This window comes from Schistocerca serialis, chromosome 2, assembly GCF_023864345.2.
Source record: "Schistocerca serialis cubense isolate TAMUIC-IGC-003099 chromosome 2, iqSchSeri2.2, whole genome shotgun sequence".
NCBI lineage: Eukaryota > Metazoa > Arthropoda > Insecta > Orthoptera > Acrididae > Schistocerca > Schistocerca serialis.
The window spans coordinates 492,491,693-492,504,560 of NC_064639.1; the positions used below are offsets into that span (position 1 = coordinate 492,491,693).

General features: G+C 40.8%; 1 protein-coding gene across 1 annotated transcript in view; it reads right to left on the bottom strand.

Moving 5' to 3' along the window:
* Nucleotides 1-10,994, bottom strand: part of LOC126457424 (uncharacterized) — a 36,309-nt gene extending 25,315 nt beyond the window's left edge. The window contains exon 1 of the mRNA XM_050093692.1: nucleotides 10,916-10,994. The gene's annotated coding sequence lies outside the window, so the exon portion shown is untranslated. The remainder of the gene's footprint in view (nucleotides 1-10,915) is intronic.
* Between the last annotated feature and the right edge of the window lie 1,874 nt (nucleotides 10,995-12,868).

The following is a 12,868-nucleotide window of genomic DNA, read 5'->3' on the forward strand; positions in this document are numbered from 1 at the left end:
CAGTACATCGATGTTGTCGCCAGTGGTCGGCGGAAGGTGCACGTGCCCGTCGACCTGGGACCGGACCGCAGCGACGCACGGATGCACGCCAAGACCGTAGGATCCTACGCAGTGCCGTAGGGGACCGCACCGCCACTTCCCAGCAAATTAGGGACACTGTTGCTCCTGGGGTATCGCTGAGGACCATTCGCAACCGTCTCCATGAAGCTGGGCTACGGTCCCGCACACCGTTAGGCCGTCTTCCGCTCACGCCCCAACATCGTGCAGCCCGCCTCCAGTGGTGTCGCGACAGGCGTGAATGGAGGGACGAATGGAGACGTGTCGTCTTCAGCGATGAGAGTCGCTTCTGCCTTGGTGCCAATGATGGTCGTATGCGTGTTTGGCGCCGTGCAGGTGAGCGCCACAATCAGGACTGCATACGACCGAGGCACACAGGGCCAACACCCGGCATCATGGTGTGGGGAGCGATCTCCTACACTGGCCGTACACCACTGGTGATCGTCGACGGGACACTGAATAGTGCACGGTACATCCAAACCGTCATCGAACCCATCGTTCTACCATTCCTAGACCGGCAAGGGAACTTGCTGTTCCAACAGGACAATGCACGTCCGCATGTATCCCGTGCCACCCAACGTGCTCTAGAAGGTGTAAGTCAACTACCCTGGCCAGCAAGATCTCCGGATCTGTCCCCCATTGAGCATGTTTGGGACTGGATGAAGCGTCGTCTCACGCGGTCTGCACGTCCAGCACGAACGCTGGTCCAACTGAGGCGCCAGGTGGAAATGGCATGGCAAGCCGTTCCACAGGACTACATCCAGCATCTCTACGATCGTCTCCATGGGAGAATAGCAGCCTGCATTGCTGCGAAAGGTGGATATACACTATACTAGTGCCGACATTGTGCATGCTCTGTTGCCTGTGTCTATGTGCCTGTGGTTCTGTCAGTGTGATCATGTGATGTATCTGACCCCAGGAATGTGTCAATAAAGTTTCCCATTCCTGGGACAATGAATTCACGGTGTTCTTATTTCAATTTCCTGGAGTGTAGATAGAGAGGATGTGATGTCCCTAATCATGCCAGGGTAAATATGTTCCGTCCATTGTCATTCCCAGAAATGTAGTCTGGCATTTACTGAGGAAAGGAGATGGCTTTATCTGATGTTTCTTAGTTCCTACAGAATTCTTAGCCTACCAAAGTTACCAACAGCCGTCTTAATATTTTTGTAGCCACCTTTAGGAAAACTTTTTTTATTTTCCAAGATCGCAAGGATGTATACATCGATTGTTAGTTTTACCTAGTCCCATAATACATCGACTACTATAGCAAGATGCTTAGTCATAATCACGTTTACAATTAAAAACTCTACAACTGAGGATACAATATGACACAATCATATTTAGGATTCCAAGCTAAAGAATTGCGATTACAATTTTTAAATTTATAATTTTAAACATGGCAGTGACAAAGCACCTTGCTTCTATAGTCATTGTAGACACTACTTTTTACTGTGTGATCTGATGATGTGAAGACTGGTCGAAACTAGTAATTAACGTATCCTTCCTTTGCGATCTTGGCATATCAAGAAGTTTTTCTAAAGAACACTACAACTCCATACGTTATTACAGATTGCCTCCTTCAACGCGAAAACAATGTCAGGTAGTTACATTATCTCATACTACCTTTCCGCAAATGCTTCTCAAGTGTCTACAGTAAGATGTGCCAAAACTTTGTACGGAAATAATTTTTCGAAAGTCGTGTTGGTAGTCTGGCAGTATATATTTTTGATTCGATTCACCACTCAAGTCGTTTTTAAATCAATTATTAGTAAGGTTTTGCAGTGTGCGAGGAAAGTATTATGGACGTACAGGCGGAGTCAGACGGAGGCCCCATTCATAGTTTACGGAATGGTACAATTATTCCTGTGTTCCAGTCTTAAGGAAAACATTTGTAGCACCATATTGCCAATTTCCAGCAGACAATAGCTATAACTTCCCTGATGGTGTTATAATTAAATTTAAAATTTTCAAAAGGCTGTAGAACTAACACCACTGGTCAGAATGATGTGGAATTGCAACAGGATATTACCGGTCATGACTGTCTCAATGCAGGATCGTGCTCTGCTTGTAAAGCTGTATTACAAGAACGATGAGAGTGCACACGTCGTTCTGCAAAAGTTCCGGGCACTGAAGGGTTTGAAACCATGCGTTGGTCCGATTAGTGCCTAGGTCTGGAGAAAATGATTCGGAAATTCGGAAAAACGGATTCTTTTGGTGCGCAACGTGAACGTGGTAGAGGGAGGAAACGAATTGATTCGACGTCAGTGGAAGGAGTGGCCACAGTAATACAGGAGGAGACGAGTGTTGGTGTGCCTGAACATTGGACGTACCCGTGTGCACGGTGCGTAAAAACCCACGAAACATCCTTCTTTGCTATCCATTCAAAATTACCCAAGTGCACGTGTTGCTTCCTGTTGACCTGCCAGCAAGAGAGACTTTTGCTTTAAAATTTCTTGCTCGTATGGAAGTGGACAATGATTGGCCGTGGAAGATTTCGTGGATTGAGAAAGCCTACTTCCATTTGACAGGATATGTCAATGCACAGAATTGTCGAATATCTGCAACGGGAAATCCACACACAGATCAACCAGTACCACTTCACCTTAGAAAGGTTACTGCGTAGTGTGGGCATCATTTATCATAGGGCCATATTTTTTCGAAGAGACAGGTGCTGCCGGTCCTGTTACCTGTACCGTCACTGACAAACGCTATGAGTGATTTATGTAAACACGTCATACCAGTTCTCCAATAGCTTTGATGTGCGAATGGGATCATTTTCATGTATTTTTATTGGTGCTTTTTAAGCGATTTTTGGCCTCAGAACAATTAAAAACCGATGTGAGTGCTGCTTTTTATGCGGTGTTTGGCCTCAGGACAATTAAAAACCGATGTGAGTGATGCTTTTTCTGCAGTTTTTGGCCTCAAGACAATTAAAAACCGATTTTTCCCATCCGACGTGATATGACCTTGCCGTGGTGGATGGGATTACGTAACTAACAGTATCACACCTGTACACCCTTGCATATTGACTAGTACAGTTTATCATCACACATACAACTTAGGCATCGTTGTGTGATTCATTTGTCATTTGTAGTCAACCACTATCAAATTATGATGCTTAAAGCGCCATCTATTGCTACATTTTTTAACTATTTATTTTTCTTCTGCCATACGTTTTCCCCCTTCTCCGACAATATCCCGTTGCAATTTGACGTCATTCTTACCAGTGGTGTCATTGCTATAGTGCTTTGAAAGTTTAGTTATAATCACCCTGTATTTTCCACTCCTCATACTGTACTGGATGTACGTATTAAGGGAAATTGTTTGATACTTCTGTCAGAACATTCAGATTCTGACACAGAGGTGTGCTATTTTGTCTAAGGATGTGCCTGCGAGCGTCTCGCCCATGCTTTCAAAATTATTTTTTCTTGCTTACTGCTCCGCAGAGCTTTGACTCATTTCCATGTCATATTTCTTCGTTAATAGTATCTTCAAAATGGTCTTCAGCCACCTATGATCGTTTTCTTCAAAACACGTAATTTTATTATTTTGTAAGAAATCGGATGATTTCTTTGGGCTATGTTCTTACAACGCTTTTTTCCTACCAAAATAGCTCGTACATTCTACATCACATCATGTGATTGGATATTTCTTTGATTACTTCGATTCTTTATTGGTGAAGATGGTTTCGAGAGCTGTGTTGTTTATTAGTTCGACTAAAACATTGTAAGTGTCGTATTCGTTGCAGTATGTTATTAGGTTATAAATTCGGCACTGATTCCATTCTCATATTTTTCACATCGCTTTTATCATATTCTTCATTTCTCATTTATCACTACTTCATTGTCTCAAGTAGCGAATATTCCTAGTTTAATTTCAACCACGAGGTGGTCTGATCCCACTATGTCACTCCAAATTCTCTACTGAGTTAAAACCGTCAATACCGTAGACGATACGGTTACGTCTGTCGCCGACGATCTTCTATACGGACTAGATACTACGGTAGAGCTTCCGTTATTAAGCAACATTAGCATCAGTGACTCTCACAACATGCGTGAGGTTTAGAAAACCCTCGATAGCAAAATAATTTCAGATATTTCAAAGAACATGACTGTTCGTAAGAAATTTAACATGAGACGTGGTGCACGGCGACACGATCAGAAATAATTATTACGTGAAACTCCAAAGTACGGTTAAAAAAACAGGAGGAGAGCGTTGCATAGTGTATTTGTTAACCACTGGATATCTTGTCCGCTGTTTTGATTTAACGCGAACTATAATTTTGTTTGAGATTAACTGATTTACATTACTGGCCATTAAAATTGCTACACCACGAAGATGACGTGCTACAGACGCGAAATTTAAGCAGCAGGAAGAAGATGCTGTGATATGCAAATGATTAGCTTTTCAGATCATTCACACAAGGTTGGCGCCGGTGGCTCTACCCTTCATTCGATCACTGCGAAACACTACATTTCAGCAGGATAATGCACGACCGCATGTTGCAGGTCCTGTACGGGTCTTTCTGGATACAGAAAATGTTCGACTGCTGCCCTGGCCAGCACATTCTCCAGATCTCTCACCAATTGAAAACGTCTGGTCAATGGTGGCCGAGCAACTGGCTCGTCACAGTACGCCAGTCACTATTCTTGATGAACTGTGGTACCGTGTTGAGGCTGCATGGGCAGCTGTACCTGTACACGCCTTCCAAGCTCTGTTTGACTCAAGGCCCAGGCGTATCAAGGCCACAGGTGGTTGTTCTGGATACTGATTTCTCAGGATCTATGCACCCAAATTGCTTGAAAATGAAATCACATTTCAGTTCTAGTATAATTTATTTGTCCAATGAATACCCGTTTATCATTTACATTTCTTCTTGGTGCAGTAATTTTAATGGCCAGTAGTGTAAATTTTGAGCCACGGATTTTAAGGAAATTACTTCCTAATTTAGCATCCGCTGTCATAAGCTCTTCCGTCAACGCATTCCACGAAGAAGACGAATCCTTAAGAAGTTCAGATGAAGGGAGAGGTTCTTCCCCTAGACTATCCAGAAGAACGTAGATCCAGTCTTAATTCCGGGCGAGTTCATATTACTGCCTGTACGTTAATGGAGCTTTCAAAGAACAAGCCGCATTTTTAAGTGATGGTATAATGCACTGAAAAGCTGTTACTCACGGGCACTACTTGAAACACGCAAAATCTTTATTCTGAGCCTAATAATGAAAACACAAATAGAAATCAGAGGGATGTATTTCCTTACTGGCAGTACCTTTGATAATTAATTTTACTGTTTCCACGCAGTGACATCGTGTAAACTTTCTTGTCCTGTCACAATAGAACAACTAAGAAGTGATGGTAAGACAGTTCTCATTGACAAATTATAGGAGAATAGCAGATGCTTAGTACGCTGTGTTTAAATTTGTGTGCTTAGTTTCCTCAAACTCCTACCTTTACGTTGTGAAACAAAACACTTAAATTACTAAAATAACCATAACTTTGGTATATTTGTGATAGCTTTCAACAGGGATAGATTGCGTAACGTGTCCGATGTGCATTATTTTAGTATTCAAATTATTTTACATTATGACGCAGCAAAATATATAGATGGGTTTTAACGTAATTCACGCTGGCCGCAGTAGCCTACATGTTTATATGCATACTCACTGTTTAATATTTCCATCTGATAAAACACCATCAATACATCTACAGCTCTTCAAGATACTTCCACAACTGCGTGGAACGAGGGCTCTATGTAATACAGAACGGTTCTCAGAATATCCTGTAGGATTAATACAGAAATATCGCATTAGAGGTAGACTGTGCAGATAAATTTTGCAAGAATTCTGCAGTGCTCCTTATTTCTCGTGTAGAGATCTTGAGAACAATATGGAGAACGAGTCGGGTGCGTACGCATGCATAAAGTCAGTTATTCTCACTCCAGACATGAAAAGAATGCGATAGGGGTAGTCTAACACCGGTTTGGTTTAACCTACGCCATGCTCTGTAGAGTGGCTTGGGGACTATGTGTGTAAATGTCGATACACGCTGAGGTGACAGAAGTCAAGGCATAGCAATATACACATATAGAAAACACGGCAGTATATGATATAAAAGTGTAGTACATGGGCGGAGCTGACATTTGTACTCAGGTGATTCATATGAAACGCTTTTCGACGTGACTACGGCCGCCGACGGCAATTAACGGTACTTGCAGAATTTCTCATCATTTTTGCAGAGGGCTTTCAACGACATGTTTAGTCCATGCCATGCTGAGTTGCTGCACTACGCTGGGTAAAACCAGGTCTGACACGCTGTTAGGAGGTATACCATGACTTTTGTCGCCTCAGTTTATGAAGTAACAGAGGTGACCAGTTTGGCCTTGAAAAAATTCAGACACTTTGCGCCATTACAATGCCTCCATGTTGTTTCATCGGGCAGACGCTGCCATTTAGGCTATAGGGTACAAGAGATGAAGAGGAAGGAACGTGTTGACTAGAATCTTCATGTGAGCTTAGTCATATCTTAACTTATTTGTGTAATCAATCACTTGTCACAGGAACATTCCCAGATTGGCTTAAATATGCTGAAGTTGTACCTCTCCACAAGAAAGGGGACAAAGAAATGCCGTCAAATTACCGATTGATCTCACTTTTGACAGCTTTTCCAAAAATCTTTGAAAAGGTTGTGTTCAAGCTTCTACTTAAGCACCTTAGTGAAAATAATATACTGTCAAAATCACAGTTTGGGTTTCTTAAGGGTTTTGATATTGAGAAAGCTATTTAAACTAACAGCTAAAATGTCCTTAATTCATTGGACAACAAATTAGAGGCAACTGGCATATTTTGTGACCTGTCAAAGGCGTTTGACTGTGTGAATCACAGCATTCTTTTAAGTAAATTAAAATATTATGGCGTCACTGGTAGTGTTGCGAAGTGGCTTCAGTCATATCTTATTAACAGAAAACAAAGGGTGTCATAACGAAACACTTCAGCAGTAGGCAATCAGACATCATTTGACTGGGAAGAAATTACATGTGGTGTTCCCCAATGTTCCATACAATGTCCACTACTGTTTCTTGTGTATATTAATGACCTGTCGTCTGTTACATTACCAGATGCCAAGTTTGTCTTATTTGCAGATGATACAAACATTGCAGTAAATAGTAAATCAAATATAAATTTAGAAAGGGCAGCTAATCAAATTTTTACTGACATTAATAAGTAGTTCATAGTCAGTTCACTTTCACTAAACTTTGAAAAGACCCACTATATGCAGATCAGAACTTCCAAGAGATTTCCTTCTGGTGTGTGTATAAAACATGATGAGATGGAAATAGGAGAAGTTGAGAGAATAAATTCTTGGGATTACAACTTGATAACAAATTCAGTTGGGAGCAACATACTAATGAAATGCTGAAGCGTCTAAACAAGCCTGTGTTTGCAATGCAAATGATGTCAGACATAGGAGATATAAATATAAAAAACTGGCATATTTTGCTTATTTTCGCTCCATTATGTCATATGGTATCATATTTTGGGGTAACTCCACAAACAGAGAAAAAATTTTTATAATACAGAAGCATATAATAAGAGTAATGAGAAGTGTAAATCCAAGAACATCGTGTCGAAACCTATTCAAAGAATTGTGTATGTTAACCACAGCTTCTCAGTATGTTTATTCCTTAATGAAGTTTGTTGTAAATAATACATCTCTTTTTCCAACTAACTGATTAGTACATAGTATCAATACTAGGAATAGGAACAATATACATAAACATTTAAAACCACTTACTCTTGCCTAGTAAGGAGTCCAGTATTCAGCAACGCATATTTTCAATAATTACCAGCAACCATTAAGAGTTTAGTTTCAGACAAGGCACAATTTAAAAATAATATAAAAGAATTTTTAGTGGCCAACTCCTTCTATTCCATCCATGAGTTTCTGAAGAAGTGCAGTAGACCAGTTTAATGAAAATTTATTGTACTTTAATTTTTGACAATACTTGGTTGTAACAGCCAAGTAACTACCTATTGTGTGAATGATGGATGTATGGAAAGCAGATACATGTCTTAAGCCTGTAAATAGTGGAAGTTTAATTTTAAATCTTGTATATAATCTGACTGTTCTTAACTGAGGATCGCTGAAATGAACAATTTACTTTAATTTTTGACAATACTTGGTTGTAATATCCAAGAAACTAGCAAATGTCTGAATGATGGATTTAATGAAAGCAGATGTAAGTATTACACCTGTAAATATCAGAAGTTTAAATTTAATTCATGTACATAATTTTACTGTTTATGGACTGAGGATCATTAAAATTAGTGAAACTCAAGCTTTTCTAATTACATTTTTGTAATGTGTTTATCTGACATGTTCCACACCCAGGAGGTTTCCCTCTTTTATGTGTCTATGGAATGAATAATTAATCTAATCTAAGCAAGAGTGTCACATTCTGCTACTGCACCTAGTCTTAGTATTTAACTCACAAAAGGAACACAACTTAGTTACTCTCTAAATTTCTGTAAAGCAATCGTTTCTCCATAGATCGCGTTTCTTCATATGAAGTGATCCAGATATAACAACTCTTTGATATTTAGGCGCCAGGCTGTATGTGAAGACAATGCTGCAATCAACATGCAATCACTAAGCAACATATTGCAGCACATCTTCGTGCAAATGTAGGATATAATATTATAGGGTTAGCAGTGTCGATGGGCAAGATAACATGTGCAGTCATCCACTCGCATTTTTCAATTTGTTAACCTGTAATTGTAAATATACGTCACTGTCAGCGTGTCAGTTACTTTTCAATGAAACGTGAGAGCACCAAATTGTGCCACGGTACATCAGAAACCTGCACTTCTGCCGTACAAATGGATTTCGCTCAGCCTGGAAACTTACTTTTTAGATCAGTTTTTTGGCTCAGTACTAGCATCTGTTTCACTATGTCCGTCGCTAAAGCTGATGGTCTGAGAGTTTATATCTACTCTATTACGTTTCCTCACGGGTCAACAATATGAACTCCATTCACGTATATTCCAAGAGACTTTCCTTTTTATGTTTGTCACGGAAAGGCTTTATTTCAAAGTTATATCTTGTATTCCACGTTAAGAAAATATGCTTCCATATATTACATATGTAAAATTGCTGTACCGAGCGAGTTGGCATAGTGATTAGCACACTGGACTCCCATTCTGGAGGACGACGATTCAAACACGCGTCCGACCATCCTGATTTAGGTTTTCCGTTATTTCCCTAAATCGCTTCAGGAGAATGCTGGGATGGTTCCTTTACAAGGGCACAGCTGACTTCCTTCCTCATCCTTCCCTAATCCGATATGACCGATGACCTCGCTGTTTGGTCCCCTCCCGAAAATCAACCAAACCAACCAACCAACGTAAAAATGCTGTAGCCCACACCAAATAAGTTTAATTATATTGTAGTTGTATTCCTTATGTTTACGTACGTCAATAGTCCTCCAACAATTTTTATGTCAGTAAATGGTCAATGGTTCAGATTTACTTGAAACGAAAGGGGAAACAAAAGTATGATTTACATGAAGAAAAACACACCGACGAACATCGGAACCTTGTTATGCCCATTGTGCAACGGAACGTGGGTGAATTTCAAGAACATTTTACACGAGATTACACTGAAAGATTAAATGGCAAGACTGTTGTACTGTGATATCTTCTACAGTCGTGTGAACGATTGTAAATAATATCACTTATCTTTTAAGAAGAACAGTGTACCATTTGCTATGGATTTGATTCGTTGTTTTACAGCATTCAAGGTGAACTAATTCCTATCCTCGAACAGGAAAAAGTAGTAGTTTATGTAAAACATGCCTGGCAATCAAAGGAAAGTTAACCTGTAATAATATAGGCGCAGCAGACAAATTTCGTCTGTAATAATTCCCAAGAAAGAAACAATAGTTGTCAATTTCAAAAACTGGTGTTTCAACTATTACAATTATAAAAGGATGTGCACTTAAGAGTTATGTAGTACGCCCATTATCCAACGGAAGTTCTGTCAGTTTCCTCATACTTTGTTCACCACGTGAGGACCACGAAAATTGTTTAAAGATTTCATTCAATACACGCAACATACCAACAGACTTTCGGGAAGAAATGTTTACTTTCGAGAGCTAGAAGAATTCTATAAGATCTCCCTTTTCAAATTCTAAATTAGACCTCACTTTCTGCTGTTATGAGATATTCCAGGAACTATGAGATGGCAAATGCAGTTCTTAGTTAATTATTTCTAGGGCCTGCATTGCTTGCGGTACCGATATTTTGAGCACTGCCAAAACTCCAAGAATCACATCACATCACATATTTGTTTGGAAAGATGAAGGTTTGAAGAGGTACGACATCAGAGAGCCAAAAGATGGAAAATAGGAAATAATGACGTCTAACGTGCACGTCTAAAAAATAGTGGTATACTTCGTCCGCGGGGAAAACTTCAAGAATCACTATCATGTTTTGCTCGATACTTTACCTATGACGAATTTTAACCGAAAAAGATGGGTGTACCGTTTCTTCTGAGGAAAGAACTTCAGCGGCAGGTCTGCGACATCTGGAATAAGCAGTACGTGGATTTTTCGTGAATCGAGTCAGTGTTTCGTGTCAATGTGCAGGTGCGTATTAGCATTCAGCACTCGGTTCTCACACGGTAAATCCCTTGAGAAACATCTACCAACGCAACGTCACATATCAACAATACAAGGTGCAAATAATTAAAACACTCATCGCAATATGACGACCACAATAAGAAACAGTCACCAACCTAAAGTAATACTTTGCTTGGTAGGTACCAGACAAGCTGCTATGGTTAGAGATGATTGACATACCACAGGCTGTGCAAGTTTTCCTGCAGAGGTGAGACGGCGCGACTAGCGTGCGTTGCCTGGTGTGCAGCTCGCAGCACTGATAAGCGCCTGCGTACAGCTGGGGCGGAGCCGCGTTTCGAGGCCGCCACGTCATCCACGCAATCTTTAGCCTCGGGCGACAACAAACGCTCCAGGCGTCAGCGTCCGCATCGTGTTTCTTCCTTCCATTCGCCTTCACTGTGGGGCAGTCTCTACTGTTACTTTTCGCACAAGCTGACATCGCTCGGAGTGCTTACGTGTACCATTTCCGATTTCGTAGCAGCGAACTAAAAGTTCGGCTATGGTAAGGAGGAAGATGGCATACTAATCTCCTAATTGATAGCCACTACATAGAAATCCATGGTACGTTGTTGAGGGAATTCCAAAATTGAGGACACCAGTCCACAGATACGTGAAGTTGCACATCGTACAACAAAGAATAGGTGGACCGGATCAATACAAAAGGAGTGTGTAGCCTCTGCAATTGATAGATTAGTAGCAACTACACTCCACCAGTGCTTCTTGTTGTTTGTACGTCACAGAGCTAAAAAGAATCATCACGTCACGTGCATGAGACTCGCGAGTCGGTTGAATATCTTTGGGCCTGGTAATGAAATAACGTTGAACAAGAGCGTTTCCTGGAACTGAGCAAGGTTGAGTGACGTACATTACATATGCCGAAGTAGGAGAGGTAGAGGAAAAGATGCATCACTTATAATAGAATAAAACTCAAAAGTAATATTTAATTGTGTTGATTGACACCAAACACACTAGCACTACCATATTGTAATATTTCCTTAATACGAAATGAGACGCTAAAACTAGTAAATGAGTATTGCTATTTGGGGAGCAAAATAACTGATGATGGTCGAAGTAGAGAGGATGTAAAATGTAGGCTGGCAATGGAAAGGAAAGCGTTTCTGAAGAAATTTGTTAACATCGAGTATAGATTTAAGTGTCAGGAAGTCGTTTCTGAAAGTATTAGTATGGAGTGTAGCCATGTATGGAAGTGAAACATGGACAATAAATAGTTTGGACACGAAGAGAACAGAAGCTTTCGAAATGTTGTGCTACAGAAGAATGCTGAAGATTAGATGGGTTGATCACATAACTTATGAGGAGGTATTGAATAGAATTGGAAAGAAAAGAAATTTGTGGTACAACTTTACTAGAAGAAGGGATCGATTGGTAGGGCATATTCTGAGGCACCAAGGGATCACCAATTTAGTATTGCAGGGCAGCGTGGAGGGTAAAAATCGTAGAGGGAGACCAAGAGATGAATACACTAAACAGGTTCAGAAGGATGTAGGTTACAGTAGGTACTGGGAGATGAAGAAGCTTGCGCAGGATAGAGTAGCATGGAGAGCTGCATCAAACCAGTCTCTGGACTGAAGACCACGACAGCAAACATGTTTCACTGACAAAATTTAGTTTGTATGAGGTTTATGCATGTTTTTGTAACCTTTTAGAACCAATGGCGAGTGACGTTTTTTATTTGCAGAGAGAACAACGACGAACAGCTAAACATGAGGTGCAATCTAAAAGAAACGTGCCGGAGGCTGCAAAACGAAAGGTGCTGAAGGGGGTCGTAATGACAATGTCTACAGAAATAGGTGTGGTCCATACAGGAGCACTTGTGAGGCCTCAAACAAATCGATAGGGGGACACGGGCGCACCCCTACGTGATGACAGAGCGAGCACGTGAGGCGTCCACCATCCACTGCCTTCAGTCGTGCTAAAATCAGAGAAAGGGAGGTTTGATATGAAGAGAGAAACAGTAGGTGAGTTATGTGACAGCGAAAGGAGTGCGGAGAATGGAAGTCCAACAAAAAATGGCTCTGAGCACTATGGAATTTAACTTCTGAGGTCATCAGTGTGGTGTCACCGCCAGACACCACACTTGCTAGGTGGTAGCTTTAAATCGGCCGCGGCCAA